A 7,620-nucleotide genomic window follows, 5' to 3' on the forward strand; every position below is an offset into this window, starting at 1 on the left:
CAGGGGGCCTGGGGAGCCTCCTCCTGCGGGGATGGGGAACCAGGGGCCTGGGGAACATTTTCAACACTTTGGGGCATTTTTAAACACTTTGCTCTTTATCCCCCTCTCCCAACCAGGGGGCCTGGGGAGCCTCCTCCTGCGGGGATGGGGAACCAGGGGCCTGGGGAACATTTTCAACACTTTGGGGCATTTTTAAACACTTTGCTCTTTTTTTCCCCTCTCCCAACCAGGGGGCCTGGGGAGCCTCCTCCTGCGGGGATGGGGAACCAGGGGCCTGGGGAACATTTTCAACACTTTGGGGCATTTTTAAACACTTTGCTCTTTTTCCCCCTCTCCCAACCAGGGGGCCTGGGGAGCCTCCTCCTGCGGGGATGGGGAACCAGGGGCCTGGGGAACATTTTCAACACTTTGGGGCATTTTTAAACACTTTGCTCTTTTTCCCCCTCTCCCAACCAGGGGGCCTGGGGAGCCTCCTCCTGCGGGGATGGGGAACCAGGGGCCTGGGGAACATTTTCAACACTTTGGGGCATTTTTAAACACTTTGCTCTTTTTCCCCCTCTCCCAACCAGGGGCCTGGGGAGCCTCCTCCTGCGGGCATGGAGAACCAGGGGGCCTGGGGAGCCTCCTCCTGCGGGGATGGGGAACCAGGGGCCTGGGGGGCCTCCTCCTGCGGGGATGGAGAACCAGGGGGCCTGGGGAGCCTCCTCCTGCGGGCATAGAGAACCAGGGGGCCTGGGGAGCCTCCTCCTGCGGGCATGGGGAACCAGGGGGCCTGGGGAGCCTCCTCCTGCGGTGATGGGGAACCATTGGGCCTGGGGAGCCTCCTCCTGCACCAGGGGGCCTGGGGAGCCTCCTCCTGCGGGGATGGGGAACCAGGGGGCCTGGGGAGCCTCCTCCTGCGGGGATGGAGAACCAGGGGGCCTGGGGAGCCTCCTCCTGCGGTCATGGAGAACCAGGGGGCCTGGGGAGCCTCCTCCTGCGGGCATGGAGAACCAGGGGCCTGGGGAGCCTCCTCATGCGGGGATGGAGAACCAGGGGGCCTGGGGAGCCTCCTCCTGCGGGCATGGAGAACCAGGGGGCCTGGGGAGCCTCCTCCTGCGGGGATGGGGAACCAGGGGCCTGGGGGGCCTCCTCCTGCGGGGATGGAGAACCAGGGGGCCTGGGGAGCCTCCTCCTGCGGGGATGGAGAACCAGGGGGCCTGGGGAGCCTCCTCCTGCGGGGATGGAGAACCAGGGGGCCTGGGGAGCCTCCTCCTGCGGGGATGGAGAACCAGGGGGCCTGGGGAGCCTCCTCCTGCGGGGATGGAGAACCAGGGGGCCTGGGGAGCCTCCTCCTGCGGGCATGGAGAACCAGGGGGCCTGGGGAGCCTCCTCCTGCGGGGATGGAGAACCAGGGCGCCTGGGGAGCCTCCTCCTGCGGGGATGGGGAACCAGGGGGCCTGGGGAGCCTCCTCCTGCACCAGGGGGCCTGGGGAGCCTCCTCCTGCGGGGATGGGGAACCAGGGGGCCTGGGGAGCCTCCTCCTGCGGTGATGGGGAACCATGGGGCCTGGGGAGCCTCCTCCTGCGGGGATGGGGAACCAGGGGGCCTGGGGAGCCTCCTCCTGCGGGCATGGAGAACCAGGGGGCCTGGGGAGCCTCCTCCTGCGGGGATGGGGAACCAGGGGGCCTGGGGAGCCTCCTCCTGCACCAGGGGGCCTGGGGAGCCTCCTCCTGCGGGGATGGGGAACCAGGGGGCCTGGGGAGCCTCCTCCTGCGGTGATGGGGAACCATGGGGCCTGGGGAGCCTCCTCCTGCGGGGATGGGGAACCAGGGGGCCTGGGGAGCCTCCTCCTGCGGTGATGGGGAACCATGGGGCCTGGGGAGCCTCCTCCTGCGGGGATGGAGAAGCAGGGGGCCTGGGGAGCCTCCTCCTGCGGGCATAGAGAACCAGGGGGCCTGGGGAGCCTCCTCCTGCGGGCATGGGGAACCAGGGGGCCTGGGGAGCCTCCTCCTGCGGTGATGGGGAACCATTGGGCCTGGGGAGCCTCCTCCTGCACCAGGGGGCCTGGGGAGCCTCCTCCTGCGGGGATGGGGAACCAGGGGGCCTGGGGAGCCTCCTCCTGCGGGGATGGGGAACCAGGGGCCTGGGGAGCCTCCTCCTGCACCAGGGGGCCTGGGGAGCCTCCTCCTGCACCAGGGGGCCTGGGGAGCCTCCTCCTGCGGGGATGGGGAACCAGGGGGCCTGGGGAGCCTCCTCCTGCGGGGATGGGGAACCAGGGGCCTGGGGAACATTTTCAACACTTTGGGGCATTTCACAAGCGCTTCCCTCGCTTACGGCCACACCACCCTGAATGAGCCCGATCTCGTCTGATCTCGGAAGCCAAGCAGGGTCGGGCCCAGTTAGTACTTGGATGGGAGACCGCCTGGGAATACTGGGTGCTGTAAGCATTTTTTTTTGCCATTATTTGTGGGTAGAAAAGTGAGAAAAGTGACCTAAAATAGAACCGGGACTAGGCGGCAGTTCCCCCCACCAGGCGGCGGCATTTGGGGCATTATTTGTGGGTAAGAAAGTGAGAAAAGTGACCTAAAATAGAACCGGGACTAGGCGGCAGTTCCCCCCACCAGGCGGCGGCATTTGGGGCATTATTTGTGGGTCAGAAAGTGAGAAAAGTGACCTAAAATAGAACCGGGACTAGGCGGCAGTTCCCCCCACCAGGCGGCGGCATTTGAGGCATTATTTGTGGGTCAGAAAGTGAGAAAAGTGACCTAAAATAGAACCGGGACTAGGCGGCAGTTCCCCCCACCAGGCGGCGGCATTTGGGGCATTATTTGTGGGTCAGAAAGTGAGAAAAGTGACCTAAAATAGAACCGGGACTAGGCGGCAGTTCCCCCCACCAGGCGGCGGCATTTGGGGCATTATTTGTGGGTCAGAAAGTGAGAAAAGTGACCTAAAATAGAACCGGGACTAGGCGGCAGTTCCCCCCACCAGGCGGCGGCATTTGAGGCATTATTTGTGGGTCAGAAAGTGAGAAAAGTGACCTAAAATAGAACCGGGACTAGGCGGCAGTTCCCCCCACCAGGCGGCGGCATTTGGGGCATTATTTGTGGGTCAGAAAGTGAGAAAAGTGACCTAAAATAGAACCGGGACTAGGCGGCAGTTCCCCCCACCAGGCGGCGGCATTTGGGGCATTATTTGTGGGTCAGAAAGTGAGAAAAGGGACCTAAAATAGAACCGGGACTAGGCGGCAGTTCCCCCCACCAGGCGGCGGCATTTGGGGCATTATTTGTGGGTCAGAAAGTGAGAAAAGTGACCTAAAATAGAACCGGGACTAGGCGGCAGTTCCCCCCACCAGGCGGCGGCATTTGGGGCATTATTTGTGGGTCAGAAAGTGAGAAAAGTGACCTAAAATAGAACCGGGACTAGGCGGCAGTTCCCCCCACCAGGCGGCGGCATTTGGGGCATTATTTGTGGGTCAGAAAGTGAGAAAAGTGACCTAAAATAGAACCGGGACTAGGCGGCAGTTCCCCCCACCAGGCGGCGGCATTTGGGGCATTATTTGTGGGTCAGAAAGTGAGAAAAGTGACCTAAAATAGAACCGGGACTAGGCGGCAGTTCCCCCCACCAGGCGGCGGCATTTGGGGCATTATTTGTGGGTCAGAAAGTGAGAAAAGTGACCTAAAATAGAACCGGTGCAGGCGGCATGTTCCCCCACCAGATGGCGGCATTTGGGGACCCGTAGTGTGGGCAGAAAACTCACCAAAGTGACTTAAAATAGAACCGGTGCAGGCGGCATGTTCCCCCACCAGATGGCGGCATTTGGGGACCCGTAGTGTGGGTAGAAAACTCACCAAAGTGACTTAAAATAGAACCGGTGCAGGCGGCATGTTCCCCCACCAGATGGCGGCATTTGGGGACCCGTAGTGTGGGTAGAAAACTCACCAAAGTGACTTAAAATAGAACCGGTGCAGGCGGCATGTTCCCCCACCAGATGGCGGCATTTGGGGACCCGTAGTGTGGGCAGAAAACTCACCAAAGTGACTTAAAATAGAACCGGTGCAGGCGGCATGTTCCCCCACCAGATGGCGGCATTTGGGGAGCCGTAGTGTGGGCAGAAAACTCACCAAAGTGACTTAAAATAGAACCGGTGCAGGCGGCATGTTCCCCCACCAGATGGCGGCATTTGGGGACCCGTAGTGTGGGCAGAAAACTCACCAAAGTGACTTAAAATAGAACCGGTGCAGGCGGCATGTTCCCCCACCAGATGGCGGCATTTGGGGAGCCGTAGTGTGGGCAGAAAACTCACCAAAGTGACTTAAAATAGAACCGGTGCAGGCGGCATGTTCCCCCACCAGATGGCGGCATTTGGGGACCCGTAGTGTGGGCAGAAAACTCACCAAAGTGACTTAAAATAGAACCGGTGCAGGCGGCATGTTCCCCCACCAGATGGCGGCATTTGGGGACATGCAGTGTGGGTAGAAAACTCACCAAAGTGTCCTAAAATAGAACCGGGACCAGGGGGCCTCTTCCCCCACCAGGTGGCGGGCTTGGGGGGCTTGGTTTCCGGGTAGAAAACTCACCAAAGTGTCCTAAAATAGAACCGGGACCAGGGGGCATGCTCCCCCACCAGGCGGCGGGCTTGGGGGGCTTGGTTTGCGGGTAGAAAACTCACCAAAGTGACCTAAAATAGAACCGGGCTAGGCGGCATGTTCCCCCACCAGGCGGCGGGCTTGGGGGGCTTGGTTTGCGGGTAGAAAACTCACCAAAGTGTCCTAAAATAGAACCGGGACCAGGGGGCATGTTCCCCCACCAGGCGGCGGGCTTGGGGGGCTTGGTTTGCGGGTAGAAAACTCACCAAAGTGTCCTAAAATAGAACCGGGACCAGGGGGCATGTTCCCCCACCAGGCGGCGGGCTTGGGGGGCTTGGTTTGCGGGTAGAAAACTCACCAAAGTGTCCTAAAATAGAACCGGGACCAGGGGGCCTCTTCCCCCACCAGGCGGCGGGCTTGGGGGGCTTGGTTTGCGGGTAGAAAACTCACCAAAGTGACCTAAAATAGAACCGGGACCAGGGGGCCTCTTCCCCCACCAGGCGGCGGGCTTGGGGGGCTTGGTTTGCGGGTAGAAAACTCACCAAAGTGTCCTAAAATAGAACCGGGACCAGGGGGCCTCTTCCCCCACCAGGCGGCGGGCTTGGGGGGCTTGGTTTGCGGGTAGAAAACTCACCAAAGTGACCTAAAATAGAACCGGGCTAGGCGGCATGTTCCCCCACCAGGCGGCGGGCTTGGGGGGCTTGGTTTGCGGGTAGAAAACTCACCAAAGTGTCCTAAAATAGAACCGGGACCAGGGGGCATGTTCCCCCACCAGGCGGCGGGCTTGGGGGGCTTGGTTTGCGGGTAGAAAACTCACCAAAGTGTCCTAAAATAGAACCGGGACCAGGGGGCATCTTCCCCCACCAGGCGGCGGGCTTGGGGGGCTTGGTTTGCGGGTAGAAAACTCACCAAAGTGTCCTAAAATAGAACCGGGACCAGGGGGCCTCTTCCCCCACCAGGCGGCGGGCTTGGGGGGCTTGGTTTGCGGGTAGAAAACTCACCAAAGTGACCTAAAATAGAACCGGGCCAGGCGGCATGCTCCCCCACCAGGCGGCGGGCTTGGGGGGCTTGGTTTGCGGGTAGAAAACTCACCAAAGTATCGGCAAAATAGAACCAGGGAAGGGGGGGATGTCGGTCACAAGGTGCCCGAGTCAGAGAACCAGGAAAACGGACATAAATCCAGAAAACCTCGGTGTCTGACTGCTCCTCAAAAAGTGGTCTTTTTGATGTCACGAGCGCAACCACCTAGAGGTTAATGGGGAGGGATGGTGTGAGCGCAAACGGATTTTTCCTAAGTGTGACTGCTCCTCAAAAAGTGGTCTTTTTGATGTCACGAGCGCAACCACCTAGAGGTTAATGGGGAGGGATGGTGTGAGCGCAAACGGATTTTTCCTAAGTGTGACTGCTCCTCAAAAAGTGGTCTTTTTGATGTCACGAGCGCAACCACCTAGAGGTTAATAGGGAGCGAGTACAACAGGGGAGGGAGTGAATGGGCTCGGACTGTGGCCGAGCCTGGTGCCTCAAAATCGGACAAGGTTGGACTGGAAGCCCGCTGAGAACTCTGGTTCTTTTGCCAGACGAAACGAATTTTTTCCGAGTGTGACTGCTCTGCAAAAAGTGGTCTTTTTGATGTCACGAGCGCAACCACCTAGAGGTTAATGGGGAGGGAGTGGAAAAAACGACAAAGTGTTGAGCTCCGGACCGGGATGGCGGGCGACTCGAGCGGTCATGCCCGACTTTGAGACACTTTGTCGCGGTCATGCGAGCGACCTCCACTGCTCCCCGGAGGTGCCCCGGACCGGGTTGGCGGGTGACTCGAGCGGTCCTGCCCGACTTTGAGACACTTTGTCGCGGTCATGCGGGCGTCCTCCGCCGGTCCCCGGAGGTGCCCCGGACCGGGTTGGCGGGTGACTCGAGCGGTCATGCCCGACTTTGAGACACTTTGTCGCGGTCATGCGGGCGACCTCCGCCGGTCCCTGGAGGTGCCCCGGACCGGGTTGGCGGGTGACTCGAGCGGTCGTGCCCGACTTTGAGACACTTTGTCGCGGTCATGCGGGCGTCCTCCGCCGGTCCCTGGAGGTGCCCCGGACCGGGTTGGCGGGTGACTCGAGCGGTCGTGCCCGACTTTGAGACACTTTGTCGCGGTCATGCGGGCGTCCTCCGCCGGTCCCTGGAGGTGCCCCGGACCGGGTTGGCGGGTGACTCGAGCGGTCGTGCCCGACTTTGAGACACTTTGTCGCGGTCATGCGGGCGTCCTCCGCCGGTCCCTGGAGGTGCCCCGGACCGGGTTGGCGGGTGACTCGAGCGGTCATGCCCGACTTTGAGACACTTTGTCGCGGTCATGCGGGCGTCCTCCGCCGGTCCCTGGAGGTGCCCCGGACCGGGTTGGCGGGTGACTCGAGCGGTCGTGCCCGACTTTGAGACACTTTGTCGCGGTCATGCGGGCGTCCTCCGCCGGTCCCTGGAGGTGCCCCGGACCGGGTTGGCGGGTGACTCGAGCGGTTGTGCCCGACTTTGAGACACTTTGTCGCGGTCATGCGGGCCTCCTCCGCCGGTCCCTGGAGGTGCCCCGGACCGGGTTGGCGGGTGACTCGAACGGTCATGACCGACTTTGAGACACTTTGTCGCGGTCATGCGGGCGTCCTCCGCCGGTCCCTGGAGGTGCCCCGGACCGGGTTGGCGGGTGACTCGAGCGGTCGTGCCCGACTTTGAGACACTTTGTCGCGGTCATGCGGGCGTCCTCCGCCGGTCCCTGGAGGTGCCCCGGACCGGGTTGGCGGGTGACTCGAGCGGTCCTGCCCGACTTTGAGACACTTTGTCGCGGTCATGCGGGCGTCCTCCGCCGGTCCCTGGAGGTGCCCCGGACCGGGTTGGCGGGTGACTCGAGCGGTCGTGCCCGACTTTGAGACACTTTGTCGCGGTCATGCGGGCGTCCTCCGCCGGTCCCTGGAGGTGCCCCGGACCGGGTTGGCGGGTGACTCGAGCGGTCGTGCCCGACTTTGAGACACTTTGTCGCGGTCATGCGGGCGTCCTCCGCCGGTCCCTGGAGGTG

At 61.9% G+C, this 7,620-nt stretch overlaps 1 non-coding gene across 1 annotated transcript; it reads left to right on the top strand.

The window, feature by feature from the left end:
- Positions 1–2,310: 2,310 nt before the first annotated feature.
- LOC148058085 (5S ribosomal RNA) lies at positions 2,311–2,429 on the top strand. Its single transcript, XR_015710173.1, has one exon. It is a non-coding gene; the product is annotated as a 5S ribosomal RNA (ribosomal RNA).
- Positions 2,430–7,620: the final 5,191 nt, after the last annotated feature.

This window comes from Callionymus lyra, unplaced genomic scaffold (assembly GCF_982586985.1).
Source record: "Callionymus lyra unplaced genomic scaffold, fCalLyr1.hap1.1 HAP1_SCAFFOLD_191, whole genome shotgun sequence".
In the NCBI taxonomy this organism is placed as follows: domain Eukaryota; kingdom Metazoa; phylum Chordata; class Actinopteri; order Syngnathiformes; family Callionymidae; genus Callionymus; species Callionymus lyra.